The 17619-nt window shown below is 34.2% G+C and overlaps 1 protein-coding gene across 1 annotated transcript in view; it reads right to left on the reverse strand.

The window, feature by feature from the left end:
• Window positions 1–578: 578 nt before the first annotated feature.
• The window catches only part of KCTD1 (potassium channel tetramerization domain containing 1), an 802770-nt gene continuing 785729 nt past the window's right edge, over window positions 579–17619 (reverse strand). Inside the window, exon 6 of the mRNA XM_049769550.1 lies at window positions 579–591. The gene's annotated coding sequence lies outside the window, so the exon portion shown is untranslated. The remainder of the gene's footprint in view (window positions 592–17619) is intronic.

Below are 17619 nucleotides of genomic sequence, written 5' to 3' on the forward strand. Positions count from 1 at the left end.
CTGAAGCTTAAAGTCATCTATCTGTATGGCAATATCTAAAAGACTATCTCCTTCTTGAGTTCATAGAAAGTATAAGGCTAAGCCAGTTAGGTGAGCTTACCTTCTAATCATTTAGATTTCAACAATTTAGTTTTACCATGTAGGCATTTTCCAAAAATCCCAGTACAACTCTAAGGCAGCTACTAGTGACATTAGCTGGGTTTTATTTGAACAGCACTAAATGTATATTTTGATTTTAAGTTTAGTGAGTTTGGGCCCGGAGAGATAGCACAGCGGCGTTTGCCTTGCAAGCAGCTGATCCAGGACCAAAGGTGGTTGGTTCGAATCCCGGTGTCCCATATGGTCCCCCGTGCCTGCCAGGAGCTATTTCTGAGCAGACAGCCAGGAGTAACCCCTGAGCAACGCTGGGTGTGGCCCAAAAACCAAAAATAAAATAAAATAAAATAAAATAAGTTTAGTGAGTTTATCTCACTTAAATGAACATTTAAATTCAAACATAGTATGAACATACCTATAAATACAAAATTTCAAGCCCTAGAACAAAAAGTTCTTGTTTTACAAAGTTATGCAAATTTTTTGTTTTTTTTTTTCATTTTTAATTAAATTTATTTAAAGAAAATGCATCACATAGTTGACATAACTGACCATAACTCATTTGTTTCAAGATGACCAAAAGCAGAGTTATTTTAAAAAAATAGAAAAGAAAAAGGAATAATAAAGAGATGGAAGAGAAAGGAAAGAAGAAAAAGATTAGTAGCAAGTATATATTTTTTCCCATCCGCAAGTATATTTTTTAAAGTATTGATTCACCAATAAACTCATTAAAGCACTAACAGAAGGTTTAGTAAGCTCTTCTTTTTTTTTAAGGATAAGAGTTAAAGAAATACAGTATAAAATGGTGTGAGTGGCAACTGTTGTTTTCATAGGCCTATCAAAATATGAGGGAAATCGAAAAGAAAAGACTTGGCCTAAATACAAGGAGATCTTACTCCTGAAGTATTCTGGCATAACACCAGCTCTGGGCTCCAGGCATACTAGATTGTGCTATCCCTGAATAAGTTATGTGATTTTTTTTTCGTTGTTATTTTATTTTATTTTATTTTAATGCATAATTTTTTTTTATTTAAACACCTTGATTACATACATGATTGTGTTTGGGTTTCAGTCATAAAAGGAACACCACCCATCACCAGTGCAACATTCCCATCACCCAAGTCCCAAATCTCCCTCCTCCCCACCCAACCCCCGCCTGTACCCTAAACAGGCTCTACATTTCCCTCATACATTCTCAATATTAGGACAGTTCAAAATGTAGTTATTTCTCTAACTAAACTCATCACTCTTTGTGGTGAGCTTCCTGAGGTGAGCTGGAACTTCCAGCTCTTTTCTCTTTTGTGTCTGAAAATTATTATTACAAGGGTGTCTTTCATTTTTCTTAAAACCCATAGATGAGTGAGACCATTCTGCGTTTTTCTCTCTCTCTCTGACTTATTTCACTCAGCATAATAGATTCCATGTACATCCATGTATAGGAAAATTTCATGACTTCATCTCTCCTGACAGCTGCATAATATTCCATTGTGTATATGTACCACAGTTTCTTTAGCCATTCGTCTGTTGAAGGGCATCTTGGTTGTTTCCAGAGTCTTGCTATGGTAAATAGAGCTGCAATGAATATAGGTGTAAGGAAGGGGTTTTTGTATTGTATTTTTGTGTTCCTAGGGTATATTCCTAGGAGTGGTATAGCTGGATCGTATGGGAGCTCGATTTCCAGTTTTTGGAGGAATCTCCATATCGCTTTCCATAAAGGTTGAACTAGACAGCATTCCCACCAGCAGTGGATAAGAGTTCCTTTCTCTCCACATCCCCGCCAACACTGTTTATTCTCATTCTTTGTGATGTGTGCCATTCTCTGGGGTGTGAGGTGGTATCTCATCGTTGTTTTGATTTGCATCTCCCTGATGATTAGTGATGTGGAACATTTTTTCATGTGTCTTTTGGCCATGCGTATTTCTTCTTTGTCAAAGTGTCTGTTCATTTCTTCTCCCCATTTTTTGATGGGGTTAGATGTTTTTTTCTTGTAAAGTTCTGTCAGTGCCTTGTATATTTTGGAGATTAGCCCCTTATCTGATGGGTATTGGGTGAATAGTTTCTCCCACTCAGTGGGTGGCTCTTGTATCCTGGGCACTATTTCCTTTGAGGTGCAGAAGCTTCTCAGCTTAATATATTCCCATCTGTTAATCTCTGCTTTCACTTGCTTGGAGAGTGCAGTTTCCTCCTTGAAGATGCCTGTAATGTCCTGTAGTGTTTTGCCTATGTGCTGTTCTATATATCTTATGGTTTTGGGGCTGATATCGAGGTCTTTAATCCATTTGGATTTTACCTTTGTACATGATGTTAGCTGGGGGTCTAAGTTTAATTTTTTGCAAGTGGTTATCCAAAATTAACACACAAAAATCAATGGCCTTTCTATATACCAATAGTAATAAGGATGAAATGGACATTAAGAAAACAACCCCATTCACAATAGTACCACACAAACTCAAATATCTTGGAATCAACTTGACTGAATATGTGAAGGACATATACAAAGAAAACTATAAAACTCTGCTCCAAGAAATAAGAGAGGACACATGGAAATGGAAACACATACCCTGCTCATGGATTGGCAGGATTAACATCATCAAAATGTCAATACTCCCCAAGGCATTATACAGATTTAATGCCATCCCTCTAAAGATACCCATGACATTCTTCAAAGAAGTGGATCAGACACTTTTGAAATTCATTTGGAACAATAAACACCCTCGAATAGCTAAAGCAATCATTGGGAAAAAGAATATGGGAGGAATTACTTTTCCCAACTTTAAACTGTACTACAAAGCAACAGTTATCAAAACAGCATGGTATTGGAATAAGGATAGGTCCTCAGATCAGTGGAATAGGCTTGAATACTCAGAAAATGTTCCCCAGAGATATAACCATCTAATTTTTGATAAAGGAGCAGGAAATCCTAAATGGAGCAGGGAAAGCCTCTTCAACAAGTTATGTGATTTTTAAGTACATAGTTATTTTCATCTAGGTCTGTCTGTCCCTACAAATTGGAAATTTGTAAAAATGAAAAACAATTCCATATTGTTTGAATCACTTACTCCATGTGCTTCATCATTTACTTTTAGATCAATGTTGTGAACTGATGATATAATTTAAAAATTTCTAGAACTGGGGCCAGAGTGATAGCACAGTGGATAGGATGTTTGCCTTGCATGCAGCCAACCTGGTTTAATTTCCCATCATCCTAAATGGTCCCCAAGCACCCCAGAAATTATAACCCCTGAGCACAGAGCCAGGAGTAGTCCCTGGGCACTTATGAGTGTGGCCTTAAAACCAAAAAAGTTTTTCAAGTTCTCATTTAAAAAAGATAAATCAAAGGAGCTAAAATCAATTTTAATGCTGCACATTATTTAACTCAATATATCTGAGATATTATCATTATCATGCTACCAATGTAAAGAATTACTATATTTTGATGTTCTATTCTTATGCTAAACTTTAGAATGCCAGGGTGTGTTTTATACTACAACACATTTTATATTTCAGTTTGAACAAGCAGTTTTAGTTATTATTCTGAGCATTTTAACATGTGCTATGTTTCACGTAACACAGAAATCCTTTGCTTGCAAAAATAAGTTATTTGTGCAATTTAATTCCCTTGTTTTAAAGCAGAGAGATTATTTCTGCAACCAAAGAACTGTTGCAGTATATGAAGCACAGCACATGTAAGGTGCTTGAACAATTACTAACATCTAGTAGAAACTCAATATTAGGCTTCAACATTATTCATATCAATCAGACTATATCTATAATAATGTGTATAAGAACATTGATTCAAAAGTGTCTATATTTATTATGCCTGAAAGATAGACCTTCAATTATAATTTATGTAAAGAATATTTTTATTAATTCAGCATTGCTCAGTACTACTAGTTGCACTTTATTTTGTTGCTTTTGTGGCTGGAAATATTTAATCTAATAAGGTAACATTGACAGAGATAGTAGTCCTTGATTTTTAAATCCTTATGGAATACAGGCTATAAAATGGCAAACACCTGGACATGATACTTTCAGCATACACTGCAACTTCCTGCCCCATCTACAGAATTATCTAAGACTGATATGCTCAATTATGTTCCAAGACCATAGAGGAAGCCTTCCTTTGTGGTTCCCCTGGAGAAAGCAGGCATTATCCGTGTGCAGCTTCACATAAAGGAAGAGCCTGGAACAGCAGATGAAAATCTATATTTCTGAGCAAGGTCACTCCTGAAAAGAGGAATTTCCCTTTCTCTGTTAGGGACATGGAAAAACTGAGAACATGTCTTCTAGAGAAGAGAGGCATGACAAAAATCACTCCCACGAGACATGAGAAAAGGACAAGTCAGAGAGCATCTCAATGGGCGCTAAGACCTCATATCCTAGTATTTGGTTTTAAATTCCTATGCTGTAAATTCCTTTAATCTCCAGCCTTTTGTGACATTCTGTTCAATACTTTAATAGTCTCTCAGTCATCACAGGGGGGAAATTAAAGGAAAAACCTACACCCTTTCCTTGTACTACATTGTTATCATGGAGAGAGGGGTGACCTCTAGAAGGAGAGGGTAACTTGGTGGTGCAAAACGATGTATGTGAGGCATAATAGTGGCCTGTGCTCAAGTAGAGAAGTAGCTCAAGGGGAAAGCCGGCACACTTCAAGGATGGTATGTTGTTGAATGGGAACCTCCACTACTGAAACAAAAAAAAAATGTAAGAGGGGGTTAGTCCATAAAAGAAACTGAACTCCAAAGGAAGCATTACGAAGAATGGCGGCAACATTTTATATCACACTTTGTTAGAGGCTTAATCAGCCTTGATTACCTAGTGGGGAGTGTTAACTTCTCTAGCCATTTTCTCACATAAACTCTGGAACAAATCATTAAGCTTTTTTAGAGCTGCCTTTTGGTCATCCTTTGAATGAGAGACTTGAATAAAAATGGGCTTATTATTTCATCAAGAAATAGGATACTAATTATGTCATGATTTGAGTAACAGCCACATACTACATTTGGTAAGTAGATGCTAGATTTTGACATGGCCCCATCACAATATATTTAGGAATCCATTCAATAAACTGACTACAACACCTGGAGTACACATATCTTTTTTGCATGTTTGAATCAATACAAATATAATCAAATAGATGTAGAAAAGACTTATAAAATAAATTAAAATGGCTAATAATAAATTATGAGGGCCTGATCTTTGAAATTTATGGGAATATTAAGATTTCAAGTTTTATTCTGCCTACCTTAATTATAGATTAATTCAAATCTGGATAGATAGAAGGAAGCACATAAGATGTGCTTAATAGATCGGAGCTGCATGAATGACTGAGAAATGTTTCTAAATTCATTTAACTTTTGATGCTATCTTATTTTTTTTCTTTGGGTTTTGGGTCATAGAAATGTTTCTAAATTCAGTTAACTTTTGATGCTATCTTATTTTTGGGGGGGTTTTGGGTCATACCTAATGGTATTTAGGGACTAAGCTTGGCTAAGCTTGAATCTTTTGGGGGACGTGGGGGTTTGTGGTTATATCTAGTTATATCTGCTCAGAGACTACTTCTGGCTTGATTATGGCAGTGCTCAGTTAAACATGTGTTGCCAGGGCTTGAACCCAGTCCTCCTCTATAAAAGGAATATACTTATCCCATGAGATATCTGTTAGGCCCTAATGAAAGTATTTCATGTTTTACAATTTTTTTACTTTAAAGGTCAAATTATGTTTATGATTATGTTTAGGTCCATTATGGCTACTTAATGATGTAGATGTTGATAGTGAGAAATTACACTTATTTTTAAATGTAAACTGATGATACTAATAAAAAATTTAAAAATTAATTACTTTGGGGCCAGATAGCACAACGGTAAGGCATTTGTCTTGCATGCAGAAGGATGGTGGTTCGAATCCCGGCATCGCATATGGTCCCCCGAGTCTGCCAGGGGTGATTTCTGAGCATAGAGCCAGGAGAAGCCCCTGAGCACTGCTGGGTCTGACCCAAAAAAATTAATTACATTTTTTGTACTAAAAAGAGATATGAAAAGGTCCTTAATCAAGGTCAGATACTGAAATGTGGCTTCCATGGTAGCAAGGAAAAAACAACTGAATGTGGGACGACTTTGCAAACAATTATGTAAATGAATCCTGGATAAATATAGACTAAATAAATATGTTCTTTTAAAATTCTGAATAATATGATTTTACTAAAATTTTCAAGGGATATCCATTATACATTGATCCAATCTAATCTTAATTCTTATTAATGAAGTTGCTCAAAGAATAGAAATACAACAAAGGTATAAATGTTATGTAATTCATATGATTTACTACTAAGCTATACCAGGGCTTTTAGCAAAGCAGAACACAGCATTATAGTATCAAAAGGTATTGATTAGTGCCACAAATATGATCCAAGTGATAGAGCACATACCTTGCATGTCTGAGGTTCTGAATTAGATCCCCAGCACTATATAACCCCTAATACTTTGGGTAATATTTGGGGGCCCAAAAACTGCTACTTGAAGCACCACAACAAGAGCATAAAAATAAATTGGTGGTAGGGGCCAAAGCAATAGCGCAGCAGTATGGCATTTACCTTGCACGTGGCTGATCAATGATGGACCTCGGTTTGATCCCGGGCATCCCATATGGTCCCCCAAGCCAGGAGCGATTTTTGAGCATATAGCCAGGAGTAACCCTTGGTGAGCCCAAAAACTAAAAAAAAATATTGTGGCATAAAAAATACATCATCATACTCAATTTATTAAAATATAAGGTTATGGAATAAAAAGTTTATTTAATTAAAGAAAAACAATGCTGGGATAATTTATAAAAGCCAATGTATTTGCCAGAATTCTTGACTGCAAAACAAGAGCCCAGTTTGAATTAATCACAGAAAATAAATTTTCTAAGGGATAAATTGCTTTAGGCATAGTTTGATACAATTGCTCAAATAAGCAACTGAGATTCAGACTTTATAACTTGGCTCTACTTTCCTCTATGTTTGTTTTATTTTCAGTCAACTCCTAAATAATGTCACTTAATGGCTTTAGCATCTGCAGGTCTATATTTATTTACCAGCTCAGCAACCATAATGGAAAGAATGTCCCTCTTGCTCAAGAGTTGGAGCTGAAGTTCCAGGTTTGATTCTAATTGCTTAAGTACCATTCATTGAACCAACCACAATGGCTTAAGGCTGTGATTATCCAAGTCTGGGATACATATCTACTCAAAATCCAAGGATAAGAATAGAGAGAAAAATGTTCCCCCCCAAAGGAATTTTGTGCAAGCAAAATACAGAAAAACAAATATAACCAAAATGACTAAAATAAATGTTTTTCAAATTCCAAGATTAAATAAGTTAAAAGTCCTGCAATTGACTTAAAATAGTCAATTTCACAAATTATAGATAAGGATAGGAGCCAGAGTAGTGACGCAAACAGTAAGGCATCTGCCTTGCATATGCTAGCCTAGGACAGACCACGGTTCGATCCCCCAGCATCCTATATGGTCCCCCAAGCCAAGAGTGATTTCTAAGTGCATATCCAGGAGTAACCCATGAGTATCACCAAGTGTGGCCTAAAACCAAAAAAAAAAGATAAGGATAGCAAACAAACCATAAAACAAGATGTAAATAAGCTCTTTGTGAACAAATAATGTATTAAGCAACTGGAAGAACTAATTCAATTGTAGGCTTTCTTAATAGAAAATCATAATCTAATTGTGGGAAGTTATTGTCCCACTGTTTTCTTTATTCAGACAATATTGGATCTAAAATGATGTTCCCAAGGTGCAGTGCTTCCAGTGAAGATTTGCTAGGCTAGAAAACAAAATTTCAACATAGGAAAAGACTAAAAGAAGTTCGAGACTTCTGTCCTGCTAAAGGAACAATCAAATAGGTGTTTGAGTATTCAAAAGTAATCATATGAGTATAGGACTGACTAAATACTCTACTTCAATAGGAATAAATAATATCTGCAATGAAATGAAATGGAAATATTTTGGTTGATTTCACAAGGAGTACTGTCCAGCAAAATAATTGGATCCCTTGATATGAAGTTAATTTCTCTCAAATGTAATTATAAGGAATTTTATAGGATTATGTTAAGAATTAGTCAACTCCTAAGGTATCTCCCTAATCTTGAAGCTATCTACCATCCAGTGATTCCATGAATATTTGTTAACTTTTTCATTATGCAAAAGTTTACAGAAAATATATACTCTTCCTTTATTTATAGAACTGGCAGAGGAAGCCAGAGCCTTCTGGCCTATTATATGAAAATGACAAAGTAAACTAATTACTGGTTAGGAAAAGTTCATGGAACTTGGAAGAATTTTGTAATATATTTACCAAGATATATTTACCGAGATAGCATAGTGGTAGGGCATTTGCTTTGCACACGACAATCCAGTACAGACCTTAGTTTGATCCCAGGCATCCCATATGGTCTCTGAGCCAGGATCAATTCCTGAGCACATAGCCAGGAGTAACCCCTGAGCATCACTTGGAGTGGCCCAAAATCTTTTTTAAAAATTAAATAAAAAGAATTTGTCACTCACCTTGCACTATCATCTGTTAGTCAGAGCTCAATATATGTTTTACATTTTTTAAATAACACAGTCCAATAATTATTCTTATATCTACTTCATGGAAATCTTTCAAGATTTTATTAAAATAATATTGATCATCCAGATATTTCTTTATCTGTGTTATTTTTAACAATGATACTATAATAATTAGTGTTTTCAAAAATATTATAAAATAAGCTTGGGAAATAGTCCAGTGCTTCCCTGGAATGTAGCTGACCCAGGTTTGCTCCTAGGCATCCCATATGGGCCCCTCACCACCACTCCTGAAAAAAAAAGTAACAGTGCTTTATAAAAATCAAGTAATGCATATATGAGAAATTGTTATAAGGATTAATTCCACCATAGTAGAGATATCTTATATTTTCCATACTAAAATTTTCTTCATAAAATACAGGGTTTACTAAATCATTGGAAGACAAATCCTTAGGTAAAGGGTATTACATTCTTCTAAACTAAAATATAGTATAACTATACTCAAAATATATATATTTAAATATCATTGAATATCTGTGAAAATTAAATGAAATTTTGTTTGTGATGAGTTTTGCAGTGTTGTAAAGTTTTTTTGTTTGTTTTTGGGGCCACACCTATTTGATGCTCAGGGGTTACTCCTGGCTAAGCGCTTAGAAATTGCCGCTGGCTTGGGGTGACCATATGGGACACCAGGGGAATCGAATCGCGGTCCTTCCTTGGCTAGCGCTTGCAAGGCAGACACCTTACCTGTAGCGCCACCTCGCCGGCCCCAATGTTGTAAAGTTTTAACACCTAAATATTTTTATTTGATAGCCTGGTTTCTACCATGTGCTTTGGCATATGGGAGCCATTTTGAATTTTTACCTCTGCTCTACTGTGTAAAGCTGCCATCAAGCATACCATCCAGAACAGCTCAGGAAAGCATGACAACAGAAAGCATCCCTTGAAGGGTCATCAGAGGTAGAATGTCTCTGCTCACAAAGGGCGGGAGCAGAGGGGCTTTGTTTCCTGGCCTTGCACATCTTCTAGCAAATGAGCACCAGCACAACATGTAGAAAACAAACTACAAAAGTGACTATGAAAAAATAATCCAGGCCAACACCATGCATAGAGAATGAAGATAGCAGTTCTGATAACCTGAAAAGTGCCAACCACCTATTTAGCCTCTCAGATAAGGACTTTAAAGAAGAAATATGAAGGATCCTCATAGAAATAAAAGAAAGCATGGATTGAGCTGAATGAACCACAAATAAGAATCAAGAGAATATGAAGATAGAAATAAGCAAACCCTAAATTGTATTAACAGGACTGAAAAACCCAATAGACAAAATAAAAACCTCACTTGAAAGTTTTTCCAACAATGTAACAGCATCTCAGGACAGAATTAGTGAACTGGAAAATTCTACAAAGAAATACAACCATGCAGGTATATGCATGGAAAATATGAAGAAATTGTAAGAAATGGATAATAAGTGGAAAATATTGACCTTATTTCCACTTGGGGTCAAAAAATGCAAAGAGATTCATTCCAGGAATGCAAGGATGGTTTAACATACATAAATTAATCAACATAATATATACCATATCAACAAAAGGAAAAACAAAAACCCACAGAATGGGTTTACCCATCAGATTAGGGGCTAATATCGAAGATATACAAGGTGTGAACAGAACTCAATAAGAAAAAATCATTGAACCCCATCAAAAACGGGGAGAAGAAATGAACAAACACTTCCTCAAAGAAGAAAAAGAAATGGCCAAAGGCACATGAAAAAATGTTCCAATTGCTAATCATCAGGAAGAAGCAAATCAAAACAATAATGAAGTACCATCTCATGCCACAGAGACTGGCACATATCACAAGAACAAGAACAATTAGTGCTGGCAGGGATGTGGGGAGAAAAGAACTCTCATTCTCTGCTGGTGGGAATGCCATCTAGTTCAGTTTTTATAGAAAACAATGTGGAGATTCCTCAAAAAACTGAAAATTGAGCTACCATATGATCCAGCTATACCACTTCTTGGGGTATACCCTAGGAACACAAAAACACAATGCAAAAATGCCTTCTGCACACCTATATTCATTGCAGTGCAATTTACAATAACCAGATTCTGGAAACAATAAAGATGCTCAACAACAGACAAGTGGCTAAAGAAACTATGGTACATATACACAATGGAATACTATGCAGCCATCAGGAAAATGAAGTCGGGAAATTTTTCTATACATGGATGAACATGGAAACTATCATGCTGAGTGAAATAAGTCAGAGGGAAAGAGATAGACACAGAATAATATCATTCATCTATGAAATTTAAGAAAGATAAAAGATATTATTGTAATAATACCCAGAAGGTGGGGCCAGAGAGATAGCATGGAGGTAAGGCGTTTGCCTTGCATCCAGAAGGTCGGTGGTTTGAATCCCAGCATTCCATATGGTCCCCTGTGCCTTCCAGGGGCGATTTCTGAGCATAGAGCCAGGAGTGGCCTCTGAGCACTGCCGGGTGTGACCCAAAACACACACACACACACACACACACAAACAAACAAACAAATAATACCCAGAAGGAAATCAAATAGACAATAGAGATGAGGGCTGGAAGGACCGGCCATGATATGAAGCTTACCATAAAGAGTGGTGGGTGCAGTTAGAGAACTAACTACCCTAACAACTATCATAACAATAGTAGTGAGTGAGAGAAGTAATATGCCTGCCTCGAATACAGGTAGGTGGTGGTGGGGAGGAGGAAGATCGGTGGTGGGAATATTGCACTGGTGAAGGGAGTGTTTTTTTATTATTATTATTACTGAAACCAAACTGCAAACATATTTGTAAACATGGTGCTTAACAGCGGTGCTTGCCTTGCAAGCAGTCGATCAGGACCTAAGGTTGTTGATTTGAATCCCGGATCCCATATGGTCCCCCCTGCCTGCCAGGAGCTATTTCTGATCAGACAGCCAGGAGTAACCCCTGAGCACCACCGGGTATAGCCCAAAAACCAAAAAAAAAAAAAAAAAAAAAAAAACGATGCTTAAATAAAGATATAAAAATAATTTTATTTAATTCTTATTAGAAGTTTTCATTTTCTGCTATAATTAGCTACAGACATACAGATATCCTGCAAATCTAGCAGCCAGAGCAGGCAAGATCAAGTGAGTACTTCTTTATATAGATGGAATATATAGTTGGGATGCATTCAGTCTCTGGTAGTTTTAATTATTAATTATTAGCATAAAACACAATCTTAAACATAGGGACTTTGTAGTCACTCTATATATCACAAATCACTCATAATGTTCCTTATGGTTGCAAAACTGCATGGTAAAAGCTCTTCTAGATCAATAATAAAAGTATGTTGGAGACCTATATTAAGACTATATCCTTAAGAGGAATCATTGAAACTATTTTGATTCTCCATTGTCATAATTTCAAAAGGACAAGAGATGGGATTTATAATGTAAAATATTCCATAGAGTTATGTTAGCGTTTATTTCTGGAGATGTCTCAAAATTAGAGAGGATATTCAGCTAAGAAATAATGAAAACTACCATCTTCCTTTACAAATAAAAAGCAAGGGCTTGTTGCAAATGTATGCCTTATCTAAGATAAGTTTCCAGGTAATAGTGGACTGAATCTCATTTACTGAATCTCAGAAAAAATTTTACTTATGTATTCTATAGTAAAGTCACACAAATATTTAACAAAACTTCACAATATATTGATAGTCTTTTTTTTATAATCACTCCTCTCACCAAACACATTTTAATCAACATTTAGAGAAAGTATGGACTAAGTTGAATGTTAAACTTGAAAAGCTATCATTTATTTCCTGTAAAAACCACTGTCACAATAGTGATTTTTATGTTTTTATGTGGTGTTCCCCACCACTTATGTTTGCACAAATGTACACAGAACTAGAAAAGCTAATGTGAAAATTCTACAAAGAAATATAACCATGCAGGTATATGCATGGAAAATATGAAGAAATTGTAAGAAATGGATGATAAGTGGAAAATATTGACCTTATTTCCACTTGGGGTCAAAAAATGCAAAGAGATTCTTTCGTATATTTTATTTCCCTTGGGAGAGCATGTGACTTAATTATAGAAAATCCTTGAGCAATGCGATCTCTTTAATCGCTGGTGGGTACTTTCTTTCCCCAGCACTATTGTACCTTGGAATTATTTTGCATTGTTAAAAATCAAAAATGAAAAAATTGCCAAAGTTTAACCCCATAAAAATGGATGCTAATTGCAACGTTATAATACTAATTTGTGCATCCTTGCTCAACCATAGGAAACTCATTATGGCTTCATTTCACATTCTGAAAACATTTTTAGGCCATTTATAGGTTCACATGGAAATAAATATAACTATATGTGTAGAATTGTCATTTTAATCAAATTAAAAATTCCAATTAGAGAAAGAAGTCTTATTAAGATCACACAGAATTTACATTCATAGAAAGCTTTAGTTCAGGTTATAGAGTCAGAAAAAAATATTTGGAATAAGAAATTTATATTTGTAATGATATATATATGTGTTGGTGCTTTATCAAATATATGAAATATATTTTATATATGATATATTAAATGTGTCATATATGTGAAAATATATAGCATAAATCTTTTAAAATGATGTCTAGATAAAGAATTGAACATAGAAAATTGTGTGAATTTAATATATTCCTCAACAGCATTAGATATGTAGGAAAAATAGATACATTTTACTTTTCAAATTAAATGAAAACACTGATGCACCTTATTTGTAATTAGTAAATGCTTATCCATGTTGGTTAAAACAAAACAGTAATAATATCTATAAAATGAAAGAGGAACCAAATCAAAACAGTTGAATCTGGTCAACTTGAATAGTTTATTTTAGTAGCAGTATTAATAATAGCTACATAAACTGTACCTATTTAAATACCAAAGTTAAATTCTTAAGCAGAAAAAATAAATATACTTGGTGGAATCAGAGACTTTTTAGAATGACTCATTAATTTCAATTCTGACATTCAGCTAATGATGATGCATTACACTGCATTCATATCACATCACATTTATATTACATTAGAAGTAGTGACTAGTGTTATGAACTGATGTTCATGTTGTGTTTCTTTTTTTTTCCAAATTTCCAAATTTTTAAGAAACACTTGAATTCAAGGCACAGATCTGTGCACTATAATTGACATTATAGCTTCCTGAGTTTTATAATATTCAGAAATCAGAAACTTCCAGGATTCCTAAAGAACTCTAACCTTAAAAGACAGATGGTTTGTATTCATCATACCAACAGGCTCAGATTAGGTGTAGGTAGAGGAGACTGTGACCCCAGATGTATGATTGGAGAAAATGGAAAATGTCATTTGCTTCACCTCTGGTCTGCTTAGCATTTGTTACTCCTCTAAATTAGAAATGCATCCATGGGTTAGGGCTGAATTTACCCATGTTCTCTATGAACAATTTATCATAAACATCAACTGGACATATTTTTCAATAAATATTTACTGCATACCTACTATGCTCTAAGTACAATGAATGACTAGGAAGCAAAATATCAGAAACAAAATGATGTGATTTTAAATTTCCTCACAACCTCTATTAGTTACTGACTAGTGATGAGTTAGCCCGAGTTTCTTGAGCTGAGTAAAAGGAAAATAATAACATCTATATCTCATGTTTGGGTCATGATTAAATATTTGGAGTGAAATTAGGATGTTACCTTGTACATAATAAATTCTGAAAATCATTGTTGTTTCTATTATAATACAAACACTATCTTCAAAGAACTGAAAACGAAATGAAATGATGTACTAATATGCATAATTGTGAGATAAATGATCTCTAGTTTAAAGATAAAAAAGAATTAAAGATAACCTACAAAAATTGAAATGAGTGAAAATTAGAGAAAACATGACACTTAAAATGAATCTTATAATCTGAGCAAATATGTTTGAGAGTTCTGACTACATATTCCTGATCTATTTTAGGGATTCTTTCTAATCCACATCTTTAATTAACTTTAACTTCTGTGTTTGGTGTGAATACGGATCCAGTTTCATTTTTCTACAAATGACCAGCTAGTTTTCCCAACACCATTTTTGAAGAAGTTTTCCATGCTCCATACCATCCACTTAGTTCCTTGTCATAGATTAATTGTCCATAAACATGAGGGTTTACCTTTTGAGTATCTATTCTATCACCTTTGTCTGAGAGTCTCTTTATTCCTCTATCCCCATCAGGATTATTATCGGTACATAGTGTAATTTAAGATCAGGAGATGCAGTTGCTCCATCTTTTTTCTCAGAAAAGTTTTGTCTGTTCAGGAAATTTTATGACTTTAATAAAATTTATTATAAGTTTTCATAGAATTTACTATAAATTTCATAGAATTTATTATAAATTCTATATAATTTTTAATAATTTCATGAATATCTCAATAAATTTGCATAATGCTTTGAAGAGAATGATCATTTGACAGTGTTAATTCTTCCAATACATTAATATAAAATATTGTTTTACTTCCTGGTATCCTTTCTTTTAATAGTTCCATTTTTGCTGTGTAAGTACTATTTTGCTGTGTGAGTTGTTCACATCCTTTGTTGATTCCTAGGAATTTGATGTTTTTTACCTAAATATAGATGGAGTTGTATTCTTGATTTCTTTCTCTTTTAGTTCATAATCAACATATAGAAATACAACCAACCTATTTTGTGTACTGATTTTGTAGCCTGCAACTTGGCTCAATCATGCCAGTTAAAGAGAAATTTGACTTCTAACTTGATCTCTTTTTCCCTAATGCCCATGGTCATAGTATCCAAAACTACAACAAACAGTATTAGAGAAAGTGAATATACATATCTTGTGCTTAGTCTCATAGGGAATATTTTAAGGTATTTTCCATTAATTATGATATCTGTGGATTTTGTTGAACAATAAATTAGAACACATAATTAACCCTTGCATAGTGAAACATGATGAGGGGATTAAATGAATAATAAGTACATATAGCTTACCCTATGAGGAGAAAAGTGTAATTCAATTCCTGAAATAATAGTTGCTCAAAAATTAAAATAATAGTGATGATTTCTTGTTTTCTCTTTGCTTCTTGTGATAGGTTCTATTACTGTGCTGTCAAGTTCACTGCTTTTTCTTCTACAATAGCCATTCTGTCAGTAATTTCATTCAATGAAGCTATCATTCCTACTGTTGCAATTTTTATCTGTAAAAGTTCCACTTGAAATTTTATTGTAAATGTCACTTCTTAATGTGCTAAAGTTTAATATACTTTGGTAACTTTGAACATTTCTTAGCTTCATAGTCTCTGTCATTCCTGGTTGATTTTTATTGTGTTTGTTTTGGTTTCTGGTTTGTTTGTTTTTGGGTTTTGAGTTTTGGGCCACACTTGGTGATGCTCAGGGGTTACTCCTGGGTATGTGCTCAGAAATCACTCCTGACTTGGGGGACTATATGGGTCGCTGGAGATTGAAGCAGATCTGTCCTGGATCGGCCACATGCAAATCAAACGCCCTATTGCTATGCTATCACTCTGGCCCCTTATTGTGGGTTTTTGTTTTGTTTTATCTTTCTGTTTTGGTGGAATATTTGCTTTTGGGTTTTGTTTGTAATTTGGGCCCACAGTTTGGTGCTTCTGTTATCTATTTATCTATCTGTTATCGATTTATTTTATATTGGACATTGTTAATATCACATTAATTTGGATATTATTATTTTATTAATTAAAATGGGGCCATTTTAATGGTCATATTACATGTATGTCATAATAATTCCTTCAAAATCTTTACTTGCATGATCTTTAGTAGCATTTATCCTAGGATATCCACCTCTCCTACTACGATGTAACTTCTGGATACCATAAATTGAATGAATTCATATGAATTATATATTATAATTATAATGAATTATTCTGTGAATTTATAAATCTTTGGTTGCTTTTTGCTCAGCCTTAACGTAATAAACTATATATAACCAATTTGGCTTCCATTAAAGATTGAAAAGGTGTTCCAGAGACATATTTGGAGCTATTACTCTGCTTGAATAGGAAAAATCAGAAAAAAAGTAAGTTTCTTTCTTTTATAAAATTCTGTGATACCATACTCTACAAAAATTCCAATTAGTAAAGCACTTCAGCTCAATACAACTACTAGCTTCAGTTTGAGTTCCCTTTTTCTACACCAATTGTCCAGAAATTATTTTTGGACCCAACATGGAAATATTGGAGATTATTTTAGTTCTCCTTCTCTGAGAGATCACAATACTGTAGTGCCTATATGCTATATATGTTTTTCTTTTTTTAAAATACATCGTAATTTACTATAGGGGAGTCAGCTTAAAGTTCATTCACTATTATTCTCTCACAGCAAGACATATACACATAGTACAAACCTAGGATAGAAAATGCTAAAAAAATAAATCTTACTTTTCTAAGGTGCATAATTTCAGTCAAAAGGGCAAAATTACAGAGATGATACACAGTAACAGTCTACTATTCTTACATTATTTAGTAGTTAAGTGCCAAAAATTGTTTGCTAATTTTATCATGCTCATTTGAAAGAACATTTCTATTTGGGGCTACCATATCCTGCTATCTCAGGAAAATTCCCAATTCTGCCTTAGAGACCATGTGGTACCAGATATTAAGTGTTGGACTCCCACATGCAAAACATGCAATCAAGCCATTTAAGCCATTTTTATTTGTCTTAATTCTTGATGTATAATATTTCTAAAATAAAATTGCAAGTCCTTATTATATTCAACATTTTTTGGTGAATTGAACTAAAAAAGTCTATTAAGTTTGGCAAAAATATCAAATAAAAATTAATAAAGATTAACTACTTTTCTGAGTGCATTTATAAAGCAATAACTGTGACAGACTAAAATTTAGTGAGAATAAAAATAAAATTTCTTTAGGTTCATAAGACCCATGACATAAGTATAAG

The sequence above is a fragment of the Suncus etruscus genome, chromosome 3, assembly GCF_024139225.1.
Source record: "Suncus etruscus isolate mSunEtr1 chromosome 3, mSunEtr1.pri.cur, whole genome shotgun sequence".
NCBI lineage: Eukaryota > Metazoa > Chordata > Mammalia > Eulipotyphla > Soricidae > Suncus > Suncus etruscus.